The following is a 19,831-nucleotide window of genomic DNA, read 5'->3' on the forward strand; positions in this document are numbered from 1 at the left end:
ATAAGATTAAGGATTGGTGTAGCATGGTTGCAAAGGGGCAAATTTCTGAGTTACAGACATCTTAAAGATGTAGAACAGTGGCCCTATGACTTAGATGTCTGTTTTTCTTGATTGGTTGGTTGCTTGGTTGTTTTACTGTGTTTTTGTTGTTATTCTTGGTTGTGGTGGTCTTTGTTTATTTGTTTGTGTAATACAGCAGCCCTATTTTCTAACCCAGGACCACACTGCTTTGTTTTATATCTTTTTATCTCTTCATTTTATCTTTAGTCCCTTCAATATAAATAATGTAATATGTAAGTAATGAAAAGTCTTAACTTATTTCCAGGCTTTTCAAAACCCAATTGTTTCCTACCTTATGCTTTTTTTTTTCTTTTCCAAGACAAGAAATTCTAATTTGCCTAATTTTACCTTTTTTTTCTTCAGATGCCATTTCATTATTTTGATCATATCTGATGCCTTTCTCTTTATGTTTTCAAGTGTTATTATCTAATTCTGAACTATATTTAATCCTTACACTATGGGTGCATACCAAATTAAAATATTGCTGTAAAGTTTCTCTCTATTCTTTCATCATAATTGCTAATATCCTATTTACTGTTTTGACATCTACTGAATCTTGACCATTAAAAAAGCTATGGAATCCTGAAGATTTCTAAAAACTATCTGCAGTGATTCTAACATCTTGACATTGTATAGTAATAGATAATTTAGAACCCATAATTGAACTTCATCAGTCATTTTATCATTTGGCTGTACATAAAGTATCATGAGACCTTTTTGTATTTCATATCTTTGCAGTCAGCTTTATATTTGATTTCCTTGAATAATTTCATATCACATGCAGTTTGTTGTTTCAATATTCAGTCTCTTTCCTAGCTCCAGCCTGTACATCTAAGCCTTAACAGGAACAGTACAGATCCACAGATGACCCAAAATAGTTATCCTGCATGTCAATCACCATGAAGATTTTTCCCTAATCTGTGTTCTATCTTTTAAATATATCTTGTAAGTCACAAGGCAACCCACTCCTTTGAGAGCTTTGTTTTTGTCAAAGAGGGATCTTGTGAGTTTTTCTTGTTGTTGCTGTTGTCGTTTTAATTCAGAAACATTCAAGTCATGCATTTGCTTGATCTGCATGTTTTCTTTCTGTGGTGCCTGTATCTCATGCACTTCCATTGCAGCACAACAGCTTCTCCCCTAGTTCATGACCCATGTGCCAGAGACAAATTTTTGACTGGACCTATGATCATCTGTAACTAACGTGCAGAATAACCCATGAGATAACTCACTGTGTTCCAGCTGCTAGTGTAAAAGCGGAAGACTGGACTTTCAAAGCCTCATTCTCATGCAGCTGTGTAATGTCACAGATTCTCTCCATGATAACTAATTCATCAGTGTTTACTGTAGCCACTGGTATCACTGAGGTCAGTATTCTGAACCCCATATATTACTATTCAAAGTAATTGAGAGTCCTGAATATATGCACAGAAAATGAATCCCCCAAAATATTGTAAGTATGCATGTTAATGTGAATTTCTTTGTTGTCTTTCTGTGAGATACTTAGAATATCTTTATCATATTATCGCACTTCCATCTGTCTATAAAATCACTCGCATAGCAATAGATGTATTTTGAATAGTTAAAATGTTTCTCCTCCATCTTGTACTAATCTTCCAGAAGCTCTTATATAGCATGGCAGAGGTTTCTGAATGTCAACATGCCCTCCTTGGATTTATCTTTGACCAGACTATTAATAATTATGAAGGAACTGGGAATGAAGAATTTATCTTTCTGCTGACATATTATCTTGACCCATGGTACCACAGATAGTGTCATCTCTGTTTCATTCTGGACCTTCCATATTCACCTGTTTGAAGGTCAACAGGATGCTACAATAACAAGAAAGTAGAACAAATACTGTCTAATGAAAGCAGCATTTCATAAAAAGCTGTGATAGCAACTCCACAAAGACAGCAAAGGAATGCAGCTTTTTAACTGAACACTACCTGACAGATTCAATAATCAGGGGAAAGCCTTAATTGATGACATTTCATTAGCATAATGAGTTGAAGCTGGGAAAAGAGAGTCTCTTATTAATTAATCAAACAAAGCACGAACTGTTTCAGTCCCTTACTCTCTGCCATTTTCCATTAATCATAAGACTGTGTATTTAACTCATTTGAATTCACTGGGTGTTGAGTATTTCTGTGGGAAAAGTATTGGCAGTGTGGCATGCTCAAGTGAGCACACTTATGCAGGTATGAATCACATTAGAAATTCATGTTTGTGAACTTTAACTCTCATCTCTGCAGGAAGTGTTGATAATATTTCTCCAAAAGCCACCAGCCCTCAGTAGCCACAGGTAGACAGAGTAAAGCTGCCTCCTCTCTAACAATCTGTTACCTGGCTGCAGGTGTTTAATCCCTCGGGGTAGATTTGTAGTACAACGTGGGATATAGATGGCTAAGCTGACTGCTGTCAGAATAACCTTTTTCCAACACAGTTTGCCATGCATTAGAAAATTTTCCGTTATCCCCAGTATTAGTTTCTTTGTCTTTTACTTCACATTTTAATTGTATAACAAAAAGTAAAAACAAGGGTATTCAAGCACTCAGAAGGGCGCAAATTCTGTTTTCTGTTTATTGTTACAGTGTTTATTTCCTGGAGAATGTTTGTGGGCTGTGGCTGCCTCAATAAAGTTTTGATAGCTTAGAAAATGGAGATAAATCAGGCATCTTCTGTGTTCTATGCAGAAAGACATTTTCAACCTGCAGGGTACCTTTCCATAGGGGAAAAAAAAAAATCTAAATACCAGAGATGAACAGCCAGATACTTTTCTGTCTTTATTACAGTGGTTATCTTGGAAAAGAGAGACCTGTTTCCAAAACTGCATATTCAATTTCTATGACGTTTGTTATTAAATGGAAAATCAGCCTTGTAAAACACAGAAGTCCTTCTCTTCTCCCATGTATCTGTGTATTCTAAATATAGGCCAGAGAATCATGTTCCTTTTCTCTGTATCTTGAGTTCTTTTTTAAACTGTCTTGGTTTCAGTAGAACAGAGAATAACTTTATGCAGAGATCCCTTTGCAATTTAGGCTCTCACAAAGGTGGCGTTGGATACTTATTGATGAGGAGGTGATTGAAGATACATCCAGAGTACCTACCAGTTAATTTATGTTTGAGAGGAAAAAGACCATTGTCTTTCTTTCAATAAAATGTGTTTGGTGGCTATGTTTTGAACAGAGCTCTCTTATTCATGTACATTGGCTGTGAGTACAGCTCCAGGATTGAGCTCTTGAGAGACTGTAAGTAGATTCTCACTAGACTTTGGTAATTGCTTAGTCCTTCTGAGGTGGCTGCAGAGCCGTGAAACTTCAGGCCTATAAATGTTTTACTGGTGAAAACTGTTCTTGCAGAGAGGTTTAATGGCTTGATGATGAATCAAAGGTCTGTGGTTTTAGATTTAGTTACCTAAGCTCCCTTTCCAAGTAAACATCTGTGTCTGAATATCATTGAAAATCTTAATCCAAATATTTCTCTGCTCCTTGAGTAACAAATTCTGCTTCTTTTCCATTTGAAAATAGAATCAATATGTTAAAAGAGTAATTTCTGATAAGCCTAAAATTTAATGGAGTAAGTCTACAAAAGAAAGACATTTATTGGTAGTGAGACTGCAGGGGCTTGTCATTGTGCTTGGATTTTGTTATAGAAGATAAACTCTGAAAACAAACTGATGAAGAAACATTTTATTCATACACTAACCTCAGTTAATTCGATATTGATGGGATTGGTATAGTAGACTTATTTTCCATTAGGTAGTTCAGTGGTAATGTTGATACACTGCAGTGCAAGTTGGTAAGAGTTGATGCACTGCAGCATAGAACAATATAAAATTGCAGTGCTGCACGCTTTACTAGTTTAAATATTTAGGCTCTTACAACTTTTCCTACTGCCAGGAATGGTACATGTGTATTAAGGTCATCATAGTCATTGTAAAGTTTCATTTTTTCCCTTAGTTTCACAACTTTTATGTTGAATTTGAAGTTCACTGTACTCTGACTTCAGATTATATGTCAGTGTCTCTATATTCACACGCATAGCATACTCACTATTCACATAAAAATGAATAATATTCACATAGCGAGCAACAGCATTTTTGGTTGTACTGTCAACGGAAATCAAGCAATAGTGTAGAATGGATCAATAAACTTAACACTTTCAGCTATGGACAAAAAATGAATCAAGCAAAAACAGTATCTTATTCAGCCTTTATGTACATCTAACATGGTCCTTAGTCTGTTCAAGGATCCTGAATATGTTCTATGTATCATTTAAAATCCACTTTGCTTAATATGTATTCAAGATGCAGATAATAAAAAAACTGCAGATTATTTTTCCTAATGAGATAGCATAATAGACTTTTTTCTCTATTTACAAACATTTTATTCTCGGTAATAGCATATCTGAGAAAAAAAAAAAGGAAAGCTACATTTTAAAAAATGAATTTTATTAATCTTTGAATATCATCGGCAGAATTCAGCAGTTTTACTGTCACCTCTAAATCCCTATCCATTTTGCATATATATAATATCTTGGCTTTAAGGTTTTTTTGTTTTTTTTTTTGAGTTGTATGAGAGGAGAGTCTATATGAGTTTCTCTGAATATTTCTATTGCAAGGTAATTAGAAAACTTGTCAAAACTTGTTAATATCCAGCTTATGGAGTGAAATGACTAAATATTCATGGTTTGTAAATAGAGATTGGTACTACCAATGTATATATACTATAAAAAGTGAAGATGAAAATCTTTTTTTTTTCCTTTTTTTTAATTTTTTAATTAATTTATTCTAACCACTAAGGAATCTGTGGAAGACTACAATAAGACCAAAATCATATGATCAAAGCAAAAGGCTACATTTATTTCATTTGAACAACAAATTTCCATATGAATACAGAAAGGTAATGGGGGCATTTGGTAGCAGGGAATTCATTTGGATGAATTCTGCCATAGTCTATTCCCAATCTGAAAATAGCCTATAAAAATGATGCCAATTTAAATTTAAAAGTAGATTGCTAAGATGTTTTTCAAAACAAATGAAGACTGAATATAGCCAGACAATAGTAGAAGATATTTATGGAACTTTTTGATCATAACCAGTAAGGTGGGCTGCAAAATCAGGTTTTCGTGCTTGTGGCTGATCTTTAGTGCATACAACCACTGCAATGTGTACAGAAAACAGACATCAAACTAGAAACTGTCTTTCCCTCTGTTTCTTGTGAGGTCCTCCAGCTCCTAAGTAAGGGAACATCTAATTTGTGGCCTTTGTGGTAACAAAAAAGCACAGTCCCCAAAAAGCTTTTTGGAAAGACCTGATTTCATAGGTGTATTCTGAATATGGGCATGGAAGTAAATAGGTTGGAAGACAAGTAGAAAGAAGATCCTACTGAGCATTAAATTTGAAAAATATTAAGGACTTCATGTATCTGCTGGCAGAGAAACAGGCATCTCATGAAGATTTCCTAATCATGAATAGAGGATACTGCTCAAGGACTGAGCTTTTAGGCTAAATTCCTTTCAGAGATTTAGTCTGCAGTGGGCTGTAATGTTTTAATTGTCTCTGTGAAGTACTATACTGCAAGTTTGTTTGTAAGGCATGTTGTTGCAGGGAAAGAAGTTCATAGTTCCAGATGTAGCCTTATATTTTCCTGTTTCTCATAGGAACTTATTTGGAATTATTCTCCCAGCCTTTCTCAGTAGGCTTTTATGAAAATACTATCTGTATAGTTGGTTTTCACGCTAGATGTAAATGCAGACACTAAAGAAAAAAAAATAATAGTTAAACCCTTAGTTAAAACCAAGGGTTGTCTAATTAATGAAAGACAACCATAATGAATACATATTAACCCCAAGTCTGCAAGTATTATAGTGCTTTTTAACATGCAACCCAGATTACTAAAATCAGTACAAGATATTGGAAATAAACGTTTTGCTCGTTATGCCAGATTGGAGCAAAACTATTAAATTCAGAAACTTCTAAGAAATGAAACACAGTCAGGGGAATCACTGCATTGGGTATTAGAGGTTACAGATCTTGTCACGCGGAGTTTGAATATCTGGACAGTAACACTATATGACTATAGTTGAATTACTCTATGTTTGTACAGCTTTATAACTGTTTTATAACTTTATAATGTGATTAATATTTATAAGCAGTAATCACAGATAACATATGGAGTGAGGGGTTATTCTGAAGCATCCCTCTCCTAGGATAAATAATAAAATTGCTTGAATAATTTCATGCAGTGCAGAAATAGTGATCTGAAAATATTAAGAATGACAAATTAAAGCTTAAAAATTGCAAACACAAATTAGTTTTCAAACTGTAATATTTCAACTTCTCATAATAAAAATAGTTTTGAAAAGTTAATTTAGAATATTTTTGTCTAGTAATAGAAAATTAACTTTTTGGAACATGCAATTTTAAATATGTCTGTATGATGGATTTAATTTATTTTCTGAATATACAATGTTTTTTTTTATTGCTGTTACAAAATAAATTCTCATACATTTTCTGCACAATGTGCAATAAAATTATTGAGAATTAGATTTATTTAACAATTATTTAAAACAAATCTTAAAGTCAAATTAAATAAAACTTCTTTAAAAAACTTCTTGTAACAAAAATCTCAAATAGTTCACATGCAAATATATTGAACTAAAGAATATCATAGATGAATATGAGAATAGTTGTGATAGTGTTTAAAAACAAATAATTAAAAAATTCTGCTTAGGTTCTGATGAATCTAGTTTGAGTTCAGCAGAAACATAAAGATTCAAGCTTGTATTTTACATGAGGCTTAATGCCTTGCTGAATTTGGATTCATGACAATAACACCTGTCAAAATCGTAAGAGCATTTTCAAAAATTTCTTTTTTTCCTCAGGAATAAGGACATAAAAGATGAGTGTGTAGGTTGTGCTCATTTCTAAACCATAATGGATATCATGTTTTATGGTCCTGAGAATCTTACATCTATAGGCAAATATAAGGCAAATACAGGGAAAACTATATATATACATAAGTTAGCTTTTCTAGCTTTTCATATAAGAAATAATTGTTAAGTTTTTGTTTACGTAAACTCTGATCTCTGATGATAGTGTGATCCTGAAACTATACAGAATATTTCCATGTGGGCAGTTCACTCCAATCTTTCAAAAATAAAATAAAATAAAACTGAGTAATTAATATTTATTTCTTATATAGAGTGAAATGGCCCGTTAGTCTCATTTGTAATCTGACTACATTCTGTGCCAGTCTTTCTTGTGACTTGTCAACATTTCTGCATGACTTCAACATATAAGTTTGCAGCAGCTGTTGCCTGTTATCACTGTGCTTAGAAAGACAGACAACTGAAAAAGTTGCCTTGCAAATATTTCTAATGCAAATTCAGCAGTGCTTGCTTTTATTTTTTGGTGGTTATTGTGATAGCCACTTACCAGGATTATATTAGTTTGGTTATATCTAGGTTGTAATCTCTTTTTAGATTTATTTATTTATTTCTTTATTTGATCTCATTAATTCTCTTTACCTGCTAATTTCCACGCATTCCTGCATCTCAAAAAAAAACAACAACAAAAATAAAAAAAAAAAAAACACCGCAACGAAAACCAACCAACCAAACAAAAAAACACACGTCCTAATTTTTCCTGAATATACAAAGGTCACCTTTGTCTGATTCCATTTGTTATATATAAAAGCCTGAATTAGGTGTGTTTTTTATCTTAATTATGCTGTTAGTAACTAAATTTTAAGTAACACAGGAACAAAATAAAAGCAGGCATATCTAGCTATGACACTACCTAGTAGCTGGCTTAACAGATGAATACATTTTAGCGACTCCATACATGTAGCTGTTATTAATTCTATTCTGCTAATGTGTAATGTGTACATATACAGCTTATTAACAATATCAAATGCAGCTGCTCTGCTGACTATTTCAGATGATTTGCCCGTACTCCATTGTACTTGTTCATATGAATGAGGAATCTCAAGCTCAAGAAAACAGTTATCTTAGAGCAATGCTTCCTTAAGATTAACAAAAATATCTAATTAGTAGCAAATGTCTTAAAGAGTATCTTTTCTGAAAATATCCTTTGGTCAGGGGGAAGGATCATTAAAAGAGGCATATTTTAATTGCACTTTTCCTTTTTTTTTTTTTCTTAAATGTAGCTGTACTCAGGCATTTTTAACCATGTTCTTAGCTTTCACATGCAACCACAGCATAGACATCTTCTATAGAATAGCTTTAGAAAGTATTGTTCTATATATAATTGCTCAATCACTGTACTCATAACATAGTAAAAATGACCACACTTACCATCTGTTATAATCAGTTCAAATGCCAGCTCCACTTGGCATATTGACTGACACTGTGAAAATGGCCTCATGGTTAACAAAGAAACCAGGAAGTCAAGAGACTCAAGCTATTCCCATATTTCAATTTTTAAATTTATCAAAATCAAATAATTATTCCAAGGGTCTTCACAGGTACACTTTAAGTTGTTGCTTCGCTCTTTAAATTAGCTTTTTCAAAACTGTGTTGAGATGTCTGGTTGAAATATTTTAAAATATCAATATAGCATTTAAAAAAAAAACACTGAAAAGTGCTAATTTTCTTTGAAATCATATTTTACTTGCTGTTACTATGTGACATGAGTCTGCTAGACAGATATTTAATCCAGTTTTAAAGTGGTTAGATCATTTGCCAGCTGTAATCTAGTTGATGCAACACAATAGCTCATTGTACTTTTCCTTTCCATGATACCTACCAAGATAGCAACAAGCCATTTGAGTGCTGAAGGTGTGTCATATCTGCCCTTTCTTCCACATTAGTGAAACTTGATTTGTAATTGGTTGCAATAGTTCCTTAGCTGTCCACTGGACACCATGAATTGAATACCCTCTTGCAAGAAACAAGCAATGCTGTTTCAGCTTTATTGCATTAGAGGCAATCATCTGAAGGGCAAGAAAGCTTTGAGACCCCCATGTATGACTAGAATAATTCAGAGCATCTTTCCCACATTTCTAATGTTAGTTAACCTGAAACAAACATAATCATTATTTGCCATAATATCAATGTGATTTGAAATTGACCTGCTCATTTCATCAGGTTATTCTTAGGAATACATTATTAAAATTATAGTGGAAAGTGTGTCTCTCTAGCTTTTTTCCTCCATTCATTTGTTCATATGTTAAGATATGTCTAGACATATCTACTACATCCCTTTCTATTCTTTGGTTATCAAACATGTGTGATCTTTCTTTTTCATTCTATGCAACTATGAAGGATATTCATGTCTTTTTTTCTCCCTCTGCCCACCCTTTCCATTGCCTTTGCTTGTATTCTTGATCTTGGTTAGTCCATATTTCATTAGGTATGTCAGTAATCAAATATCTTCCAGTATGTTTTCTCAGTATTCAAGTAAACTCAGATTGTTCCAAGTAGAACTGAAACAGTATTATTTTAACTGTTCTGTAAAATATTTAACGTGCTTGTTTTTACATGTTTCTATATGCATAGTTGAGATCTCACACTTCACAGCACCTAAAACCTCGCTTTAGAGTGGTGATAAACATCCTTCTACATCAAAGCATGATGTAGATGTAGAAATTTGTGTTAATAAAAAGTGATTCCAATAGCAAAAGGTATATCTGCATAATTTAGTTACTAATGTTACTAATCCAATCCTCCTCTTTATGTCAGCTTTTTTTCAGTTTAATGTAATTTCCAGTGACTCCTAGGAAAAAGAAAAGTGCTGGTTCGGTATTGGAAATAACACTATGGTATTCTAGATTTCCAAGGTTATAATTCTGCTTCCACAGCAAACAAACAAACAAATGGATTCTTAGATTATGTTAATTCCTTTGACAACAGTGATGAATGTGAATTTGCACCACAGGAATGTTTAAAGCATAGTATATATTGATGCAGAAGTAACTCTGGATGTATTTGTTTGTTATTGTTTGTTGGTTGTTGTTTTTTTTTTCCCCACATTATTAATTTGCTTTTAATGACATTGTTTAGCTGATCCTAAATCTAGTACCATTGATTCAAATGCTATTCTGTACATTTCACCTTACTCATCATTGCTGTCCTGGCAAACAATCCAAAATGAACTAGTACCTGTTTTAGAAAGAAAACAAAAGGTTCAATTACAGTATTATTTTGACAGCAATTTTAGTGCTATTGTGAGATTTTCAGTATTATATTTTATAATTGTCTCACCTTCAATTCAATTTCTTGTTATGCAAGTCAAGATCTATGAAAAATTTTCAGTTAATCTAAATTTTCTCAGTCAGAAGGTTTTATTTATTATCCTGGTTTCTCAGTCTTGGACATCGTACCCTCTTAATGCTGAAAAATTAGATGAACTCTGTGTTTACTTAATTTGTAAGTCTATAGTAACTAACTCTTTATATATACATATATATATGTCAGATTAACAGATCTAGTTTTATCCTCTTTTGAAAAAACATTGCTATATGCTATTCCTGTGTATTTCTGTACATATGGTTAACAAATCTGGTTGAATTCATATTTTATTCACAACCATATTTTATTTTAACATTTACTCCTCTTACATGTTTGCACCAGTGGAACAATCTGGGTTGTTATATCAGAATGCCTAAGCTTAATCAGGATGCCTGAAAAAAATACATGCAAGGTATTGATAGCAGCTGTTTTGGAATTCATGCTTGGAAAAGTATTGTTTCTCAAGATGTTGGAAGGGAAGCAGTGCCAGTTAACAGACCATCATTAAGTAAAGAGATTTCTAACTATCTCTGGTTAGAAAAAAACTATCAGCATCCCCAGATCAGCCAGCCTAAATAAGAAGCAGTGAAAAACTTCAGCTTTTCCTAGTTAGGGAGCAATTATTAACCGCCTCAAACCATGTTAAAGATGATCCATTTTAGGGACTTGTATACTAATTTGGTACCACACTGTTGGATTAACAAAAGGATGTGACTTGACTTGACGTTGTAATGTAGACAGCATTCATTTCATATTTACAGAATGAGAATAAAAGTAATATCTCGCCTTGCCTCACCCCACCTCCCCTCTCCTTGTCCCCTTCTTGCCCCCCCCCTTTCCCCCCTTTTACATTTTTCCTTCCTGGGATGACTCTTTCCAGTAAAAAATTATATATTTATGTGATGGATGGGTTTGGGGTTTACATGGCATACTATTTCAGGACTTTCTGAAGTAAAAAATAAATAAATAAATAAATAAATTTTCTTAAATTTCATTTTAAATTAAGTATGTTCAGTCAGTTAATGTGCCATAAAGTACTTACCTCTTCTTGTATGGTTGATATATCTTTAAAAATGTAATAAATTGCAAATAAAGTGTATTTATTCATGACTTAAGTGTTATGCACGTTCCGTAATTAACATTTGTAGGTCTTGTGATGTGCACAAATGACAACCTTTACCCTTTTTATTAAGGGGTAAATAAAACGTGTAAAGAATTTTTGTTTTAAGTGGCAACAAATTTGGAAAGGTAGTTGGACTTCCCTGATTTAGCTATTTTATGACAGTCTTCTGTTGATTATTTTACACTCTGCAATGTTCTTTTATAAGGGAAAAAAAATCTAAAGATTAAGTACCTTTTAAGCCCACAGAATGTTAGGAAAGAAATATTTCTGTGACAGTTATCTCACACTACCTTTGTCTAGACATTAAAGATGGATATTTAATGAACAACAATACACTGAGCATACACAGCAACTTGTGAGGAAGGGAAAAGGATGTCTGTGTCTTGTTCTGAAAGGCTGCTAGCACAGACAGATTCCACCATTGCAGAATATTGAAAGATAAGGTTTTTGTTTTAGGGAAACAGTTCCCTGTTATGAATATGGAACACACTGAGGTATCTATTAGCAAATAAGGACATTTTGTGTCGTACATTCTGCACCATAACATTGATTCTTCGGAACATGGAGACAGCTTTAAAGCTGTTAGTAAGACATAAGGATCAAGAGAAAAAAAAAAAAAGTAGCAGAATATGCTGCCAGAAGCTTCGTTTATTTTTTTATTTTTTTCTTAGTGAAGCATTCCGTTTTGAAAGACTGCCTCTCTAGATCAATATGAGTCGAATGAACCACAGTAAATGTTAATACTTCTTGCCCTCACAGAAATCTAAGAAAAACGCAGGACATTTTTGCCATAGCAACTCAATGAGGGTTATCTCAAAAGAGTTTTGTCCTGACCTCCACTTTGAGATTTTCCTTCCCTTTGAAAATCCATGGAGATTTTACTGTTTTTGTTGTTGTTGTTGTTTTCATTAAAGTGTAGTATACCACATTGCTCCAAAGGCCACAAAGATTGATCATGATGTTTTTCAACAGCAAAGAGGTTTATGTATGTGACTTCTCCATCTTACAGGTATTTTAGGACAAACTCTGATATTCTTTCCTGATAATCAGATATTTGATAGGGAATATTTCAGACTTCGCTTAGATTCAGGAGCTGTATTTCGACCATACATGTATAAAATTTCATCATAAAATGAGATGGTTTTCCAACACCAGTGTTCTCTCTGCTGTTACCTATCCCTTACTGTAATCTTGTGTCCCTATAGGAGGCACCACAGGACCAGTCTATATACTGACTGTTGGCAAATGCAAGCAACGGAATGAATGCCAACTCTTCCAAAGCCAATGCCTGTCAATGCCTGCTCCCTGGTTGGCAGAGAGCACCCAGCTCAAATGCTAAGAGGTTTGTTGGCTTCACTGTCTGCTATAATTCACCCTGTTATGGAAGAAAACAGCTGTCCTGCGATCATGACCTGGAAATGTGCCATAACAACACACTGAGTTAAAATCCCAACTTGACTGCTAGTACTAGGATTCAGTCTCATGACTGTTGGTGAATGAACTGTAGAGTAGTCTTAAGGGGGTAGAGTATAATTGATTAATATTTAATTCAATGTCTGGAAAATACTCTGCACTTGAAAATCTTTATAGCATGCACAATTAACAGAGCTATGACATTTTATGTCTTCAGAAGGCAGAGAGGTCAAATGAGAAGTTCCCAGTGCAGCCACACCTTATATGCCCTCCAGATACGTGCTAGATGTTATACATGCTGGTAGGATTTGCTATTCAGTTGTCAGATACAAATGCAGACTGTGATCTGTCCATGAAACTCTGAGACACCTATAAATAGCTCTAAAGTAAAATAAGTCACCTTTCTTCTGAGAAGATATCTTTCTGCTTTCTTATCTAATCTGCACATCAATTCAGTACCATAATATTGTGTTAAAATACTTTGCTAAAGAATTTCCTATGAGTATTACATAGCCAAATGTGTTCATATTTTGAATATAGAGATATTAAGAATGATACACTGTAAGACTAGATTTGGGCCTTCAGTGGTTTTAATGCTTTGTTTCAGTTATTAATAAGCTTTAAAACAAAAACAAAAACAAAAAGTAGCCTATGTGTAAAACGTGAGTCAGGAGCAATCTGTTCCTAGAGCCTCTGAAGGTCACCTGTGAATTTTTTAGTTCCCTGCAAAGGATACTGCAACTAGTTCCAAACCACAAACTTTCACTGGAATAGTAAACAGTAAAATGAACATAGAAAAAAGAAAGCAGAAAAATACATAAAACAGTCTGACAAAATTATAGAATGTCAGATAAGTTACTGTCAGTTTATACAGTAGATATGTAGAGGAATCTAGGTATACCTGCAAATTCCTATGCAGATTAAGTGAGAATCAGATTGCTTTGATAAAGTAGGAATACAGGAATTCTGAAAATGGAAAAAGAATGTACTTTTTTTTTTTTATATCCATTTCATTTTTGTGGGTATCTACTTAAGTAAATGCAAGTTACTTCAGGGAGACCTCATTTTGTGACACAAATGTATATCAAGACTGAATATGAAAATGTTTCTTTAGTTATCTCTACTGTGAAATCTGCTTTACTGTATTCAGTGACATTTAGAGTAAGTTCCAACTTAAAGTCAGAGCTCTTCAGGGCGGGAGCTCTGTTTGAACTCTATTTATAATGAACTCATCGCTCATATTTTTATCACCACATAAGAAATAATAATGACAGTAATAACATTTCCTAAATATAAATATTTACAACCTGATAAAGTCCCCACCTGAGAAATCACTTAGAGAGATGTATGTGAGACCTGGGACAGACGGTTTCTACCACTATACTTGCTTACCTTTGCTGATTCAAATGAGCAACTGGGGATTTCCCCAACCTAGAAAAAAGAGCAGAGCTGGCTTAAAGCCAAAATAGCCCAGTGTTTAGCATGCCTAAGAGTCTATGCCACAAAGTGTATTTGTGTTTATTTGTTTCTATTGTGCAAAGAGAACTAAGTACCATTAATAGAAATAAAATTTATTATTTAGGCATACTACACATCACCACAGTTTGCTTAACAAAATCTGAACATATTTTTGTCTCTGTCTCTTTTTTCTCAGTATCATTTTCTAAAGCCTCTTGGCATAAAAAACATGAATTGATTGGTATTTTCTCAGAAGAGGTAGGAAAATGTGAGGTGAGCAAGAAGCGAAAATAATAGTTTGATTCTGATCCTTCCAGTAAAAGCCACTGGAAAACTTTCATAGTACAGCACCACTCACTGTGATTAATAAGAGAATATAGATTTTAGCACAAATGTTTTAATTTCTTGCTCTCTGATCAATAGTATTTACACAAAAGGTAATTTTTTATGGTTTCAGTGTAGGATTATATGAAACCAGAAACTTTGATATAGAATTGTAATTCTGTTGTGAGGAAGAATATTCAGGCTACCAGACCCTTCAGTTCTACAGGCGTGGATGCAGACCAGCACTTTGGTCATAATTTGTGCTAGCATAACTAGAATTCTCCCTTGTCAGCTAGTGACTTACCATGATATCCAGCAGGCTGACATCTAGGAGTCCAGAGCAAATGCTTCCCATATATGACACACAAAAAATCTACTATTGTTCATAGATGTGTAGGACTTGCTGTGCATATGAGTCCATCTGTCTATGCAGGGCTGAAAGTATTTAAAACGTGTTGGATGCCCGGTGCATCAGTATGTACCTGACAGGAGTCCAAGACAGAAGGCATTGAACTGCTTGCTTTTTCAAGCACCTTCCAACTGTGCCAAGCACCTTCCAACTGTGCTCATGTTAAGTTGTTTTTTTTTTTTTTTTCTGGCAGTTTACAATAGTACTCTCCCCAATATTCTTTTGATTACTTGACAAAATACAAAAACCTTGCTAATCAGAACCACTTTTGAGTGTGATATTCAGTTGCTAACATACACATTTGTTGTCAATGAGCAAAACTAGCACAGACATTTCTCAATAAAAAAGAAATCTAAAGAATATTAAAAATGATTTGATTTTTGATTTAAAAATTTTTGTATTATCTTTTATACTAAATTATCACAGAGTACTTTACAAAGGTATTGGAATTGGACAACGCAGAGACTATGCAGGCAAACAAAACACCAGTAAGCTCTGTTATAGTTCAAACACTGGTCAAGGACCAGATGCTGCAGACAAGATAATCTTTCATGGAATACTGAGCTCCTTCCACACTGATGCTTAGTGGCCAGAAAAACTACCTCCTCTGCAGTGGGAAGTACAAGGAAGGATTTGTGCCCATGAACATTATAACCTGCTTTATTGAGCAAAGGGAACTTCATCGACTGTAGTGTAATTGGCTTCCCTGAGATGCTGGTGTATTTTACAAGCAATTGACTTTACAGTTCAAAAAACTTCAAATAGCTTTATTAAAAATGACCATTTCAACAAAATTTTGCTGAAATTTGTATTAACGTTCAGTACTCTTCCTTATAAAACTACAATGAAATTAAAGGAAGCTATGAAATAAACCCTTTTAAAAATATGAAGCATAAAATGTGTTTAAAATAGTTGTAAAACAGAAATGAAATCTCAAATTATAAATTGTCTCCACAGAACAAAGCATGGCAATTACATTTGTTTTCTAAAATACATTTAAGTGAATTTCCAGGATGCAATAAAACAACTAATATTTAGTAATAAAAATCATTTATATTTATCTGTAGGAGTGATAATACACAGGTTTTCTGAACAAAGGCATCTTTTATTTTCCTATGATGAACAAACTTCCAAAGACTGGACATTTCCAAGTCAATGGAGTGAAGGCAACCTTCACCTGCCAAAATAAGATCTGGAACTGTAAACTCTGATCATCCCCTCAAGACCCTACTAAATATGAGTTTTCACTGATAATTTACGGAGCAAGCATAGAGGGTCCATGCCATATCAGCAAGCAAGAGTCACAAATGATTTGTATTAAAATTTCATGCTGACAGTGTTGAAACTTATCAAGCCACAAGATCAATTGACAAAAAGGTTGAGCTTTTTGCCCTGCACATTCCTAAACTTGAAGAGAAAATTATAGTAATTGAAAAGTGTTATGAGGCTATTGATAACAAATGTCCAAATTTAACTATCGTGTAACCTAAGACATCTAAATTTCCTTCCAAGTAGTAATGCTTTACACAGTGTATATGACAAACTACCTCATAAATAGATACTAAAGTAGGACTTGTTTGAATTTAACCTGAACACTAGAAAGCTGTTCTTACTCGTGAAAGCTCAAAAATCTCTCACAGGTCTCCTAGCTCTTTCTCTGCCATGGTAGTCAAAGCATTTCTTAAGGATGAAAGAGAAAGAGATGTGGATTCTGATGGGTAAATTGAGGCTACAGAATGGGTATTCTGCATTAAATAAACACCTTCTGGTAATCCTCTGACACTGAAGAAGATATTTCAGGCTGACCCCTCACCTCCGTCTCCATGAAAATAATTTTTCTGTCCCCACAACAGTGAAATTTGCCACCCCTTAAATCTTGCTTTGTCTTTAGATTTGGTCTACACTGCTGAGAATATCGATCTGGCTCTGAACTCTGGCAGCTTTTGGCACTTGTCTGTTACTTGCAGGGCACAGGGCAGCCCTACAAAGAAGGCCTCCATGGCTACAGACCTCAGATCTGTCTGCAGTAGTTGATGCTGCCTGGAAAGCAACTTCTTTATATTCTCCAATGAGAATATAAAATGAAGTCTGAGCTACAAGTATGGTCAGGCCTCTAGACACTATTGTATTATAAGGGAACATATCAGTACACAAAGCACTTTCCTCACTCTGAATATGATTTTCAAACCTAAGTGAAAGCTCATTCATTTTGTATATAGTAAGATACAAATTGTGTGTGACTATAGACCCTAGCTGGACTGCAACTGCCCTCTTGTTTATTTCTTCTTTTTTTTTTTTTTCTCCATTCCACTTTCTCAGTGTAGAAAGAAGACGTACAGCTTTCACATTCTAAAGCCTTTCATTTCAATTGAATTTTAACTGCAACTTCTGAAAATATTGTTCATACAACTACAGGCAGATCTAGTCGATCAATTTTGGCTAATTACAACATATTAAAAAGTATCCCTTTCCTTCATCTCTTCCTTCTTCTGTGTTTGTTTTCAATTTATCTTACAATTTGGTTTTCTTAGTGTTAAATGAAGTCTCTCTCCCATGGATTTATGTCATAGTTTTGCTTTAAAATCTGGAACCACAAGCAGTGTTAAGTCAGGAAGTGGGAATCATATTTCAAATAATGACATCATTCTGGCTTTTGTGCTATGTTCAGGAATATCTCTTGCTTGTGGTGAACCTATACAAATATGTATTAAACCTCCTCCTCCTATGTCCATCTCCACTTGTTTTCACATACTTGAATGTACTCTGTGTTCACTTGAAAACAATGCTCTGACAAATTTAAATGTATTTTACTCAGGAAAAAAAAAAAAAGTTATCACATATTTTTTCCTCCAGAATATCTTGATCTATAAATTTAATCTTGGATTAAAATGTTATGGTTTCATCTGGGAATCTGGGAGAGTGATGCAAAATAATATTTTATTTTTATTATTTTTTCCTCCTCCTATGATTGTCTCCTCTGAAAATATTAACACTATGCTCTTTATTTATGTAAGCTTTCAGGTTAATTATCTGTATTAAGCATTAAATATTCTTGGGCAGATCTTTAGTTGGCATAAGCCTGTAGGTTTGTTGGTTTCATTGGTGCTCTGGCAGTGTATCCCAGAAGTTACAGAGCACAATATTTTATTATAAGGGCACAACCAAGAAATAATCACCTCATCAGAAGCCCTCAAGGTGTTTTAGAAACATTAACTGAATAAGCCTTATTTCATCCACATGGTGTAGACAAGCATTATTAGATTCCCTGACATTTTCTCTATCAAACATTTGAAGTTGTTATAAGTTGTTTCAAGGGAAGAGAACTACATTTTTAGAGGAAATTAATATTAAAATGTTGTGTCTTAAAATAGCATTTCTAAAGCAATTACTGAAGTTTACAGGAAAGTTCACTTGCCTTTAACTTGTCTCAGCCTGCACAAACTTCTACCTGACCATCTGACAAATTGCAAAGGTGAGATAAAAATATTTTGATGAAGGAGTTTTGATAAACATTAAAAAATTCACAGACTATTGCTTTTTACATCCTAGATCAGATTCATTGCATTGACCTAGACCCAGTCAGAGGGAGTGAAGATACAAACCACTGACTGAAGGACGAGTTATATGATATTTTTATGTACGGATTGCAAGGCTTTTATAAACATATTTCAATAGAACGTTGTAGACGATGTCTATTTAAAATAAATTGAATAACTAAGGCAAGTCGGTGATCTTTATTGCCCTTCCATAAACCACAAGGGATGAAAAAGTCTTGTATCATATCTAGAAGTGTGTTAACATCTTAAGAGTTCTTCCACTGTTACCACAAGTTGTCATAATAGTAAATCATATCTCCCAGGTTGCAAGTCCACTTTTGTCATCAAGCGTGTTTCTTTATCTACCTTTTCAGGTTGTCTTGAAGATCCATTTTCTATCTATCTCCCTATCTGTGTCTTCCTATCTAGCTATCATTTCCTCATGTTCAGTATTTCATCCTCAGTAATCTCTTTTATGTTACCTCTACATGTATATATATATTATTTAACTTAATTATTTAATATTGGAAAATGATTATTTTTATCTTCTCTTCCTCAGATATATCTCCAATACTGTTTTTTATCCCTGCTTTCCTGAAAAAAATAAAATAAAATAAAAAAATAAATAAGAGGTAATAGCTTCACACAGTCTATTGCTTTATAACATGGAACAGTAAAGGCTGTAAAACAGCCTGGCTGTTTTTTTCCTTTAATGGAATGAAATGACTTTGCCCACTGAAATGCTTATCCCTTGTCCCTCAGCAAACCATGCTTTTTATTGTTATTTAACTTTATGAATTCAGCTCTGGACATATGAGTATCACTCTCAGTAAAGAAAATTAGCAATTTGGGGCAATACTGTGTTACATTTAGTCCATGAAAGAGGCTGAATATATTTTTAGACACTGCTTGTTTATAACCTAATTTTCTCTCGTTGCTTTAGAGAGGTGACCTTGTTTTAATACCTTCAGCACCTGATGTTATAAAAGTGAAATTCTTTTCAAATCTACTCTGTTAATGTGTTCCCGCTCTGAAACAAATGCAAGATAACATTAACATTCTTCCCACAAAATACCTGCTAATTTGCTTGCAGTAGGGATAGAAAGCTTTTCATTACATATCACAAACTTCATTTATGTGGAATGAGTCACCAGGCCTTCTGAAAAGCCAAATGAGTACCTAATCTCTAATGCTGCCTTCAGCTATAACATCAATCCTCCCTGGTTCTATTCATCTTTTATCAGCTATATAGTT

This window comes from Anser anser, assembly GCF_964211835.1.
Source record: "Anser anser genome assembly, chromosome: 5".
Taxonomy (NCBI): Eukaryota; Metazoa; Chordata; class Aves; order Anseriformes; family Anatidae; genus Anser; species Anser anser.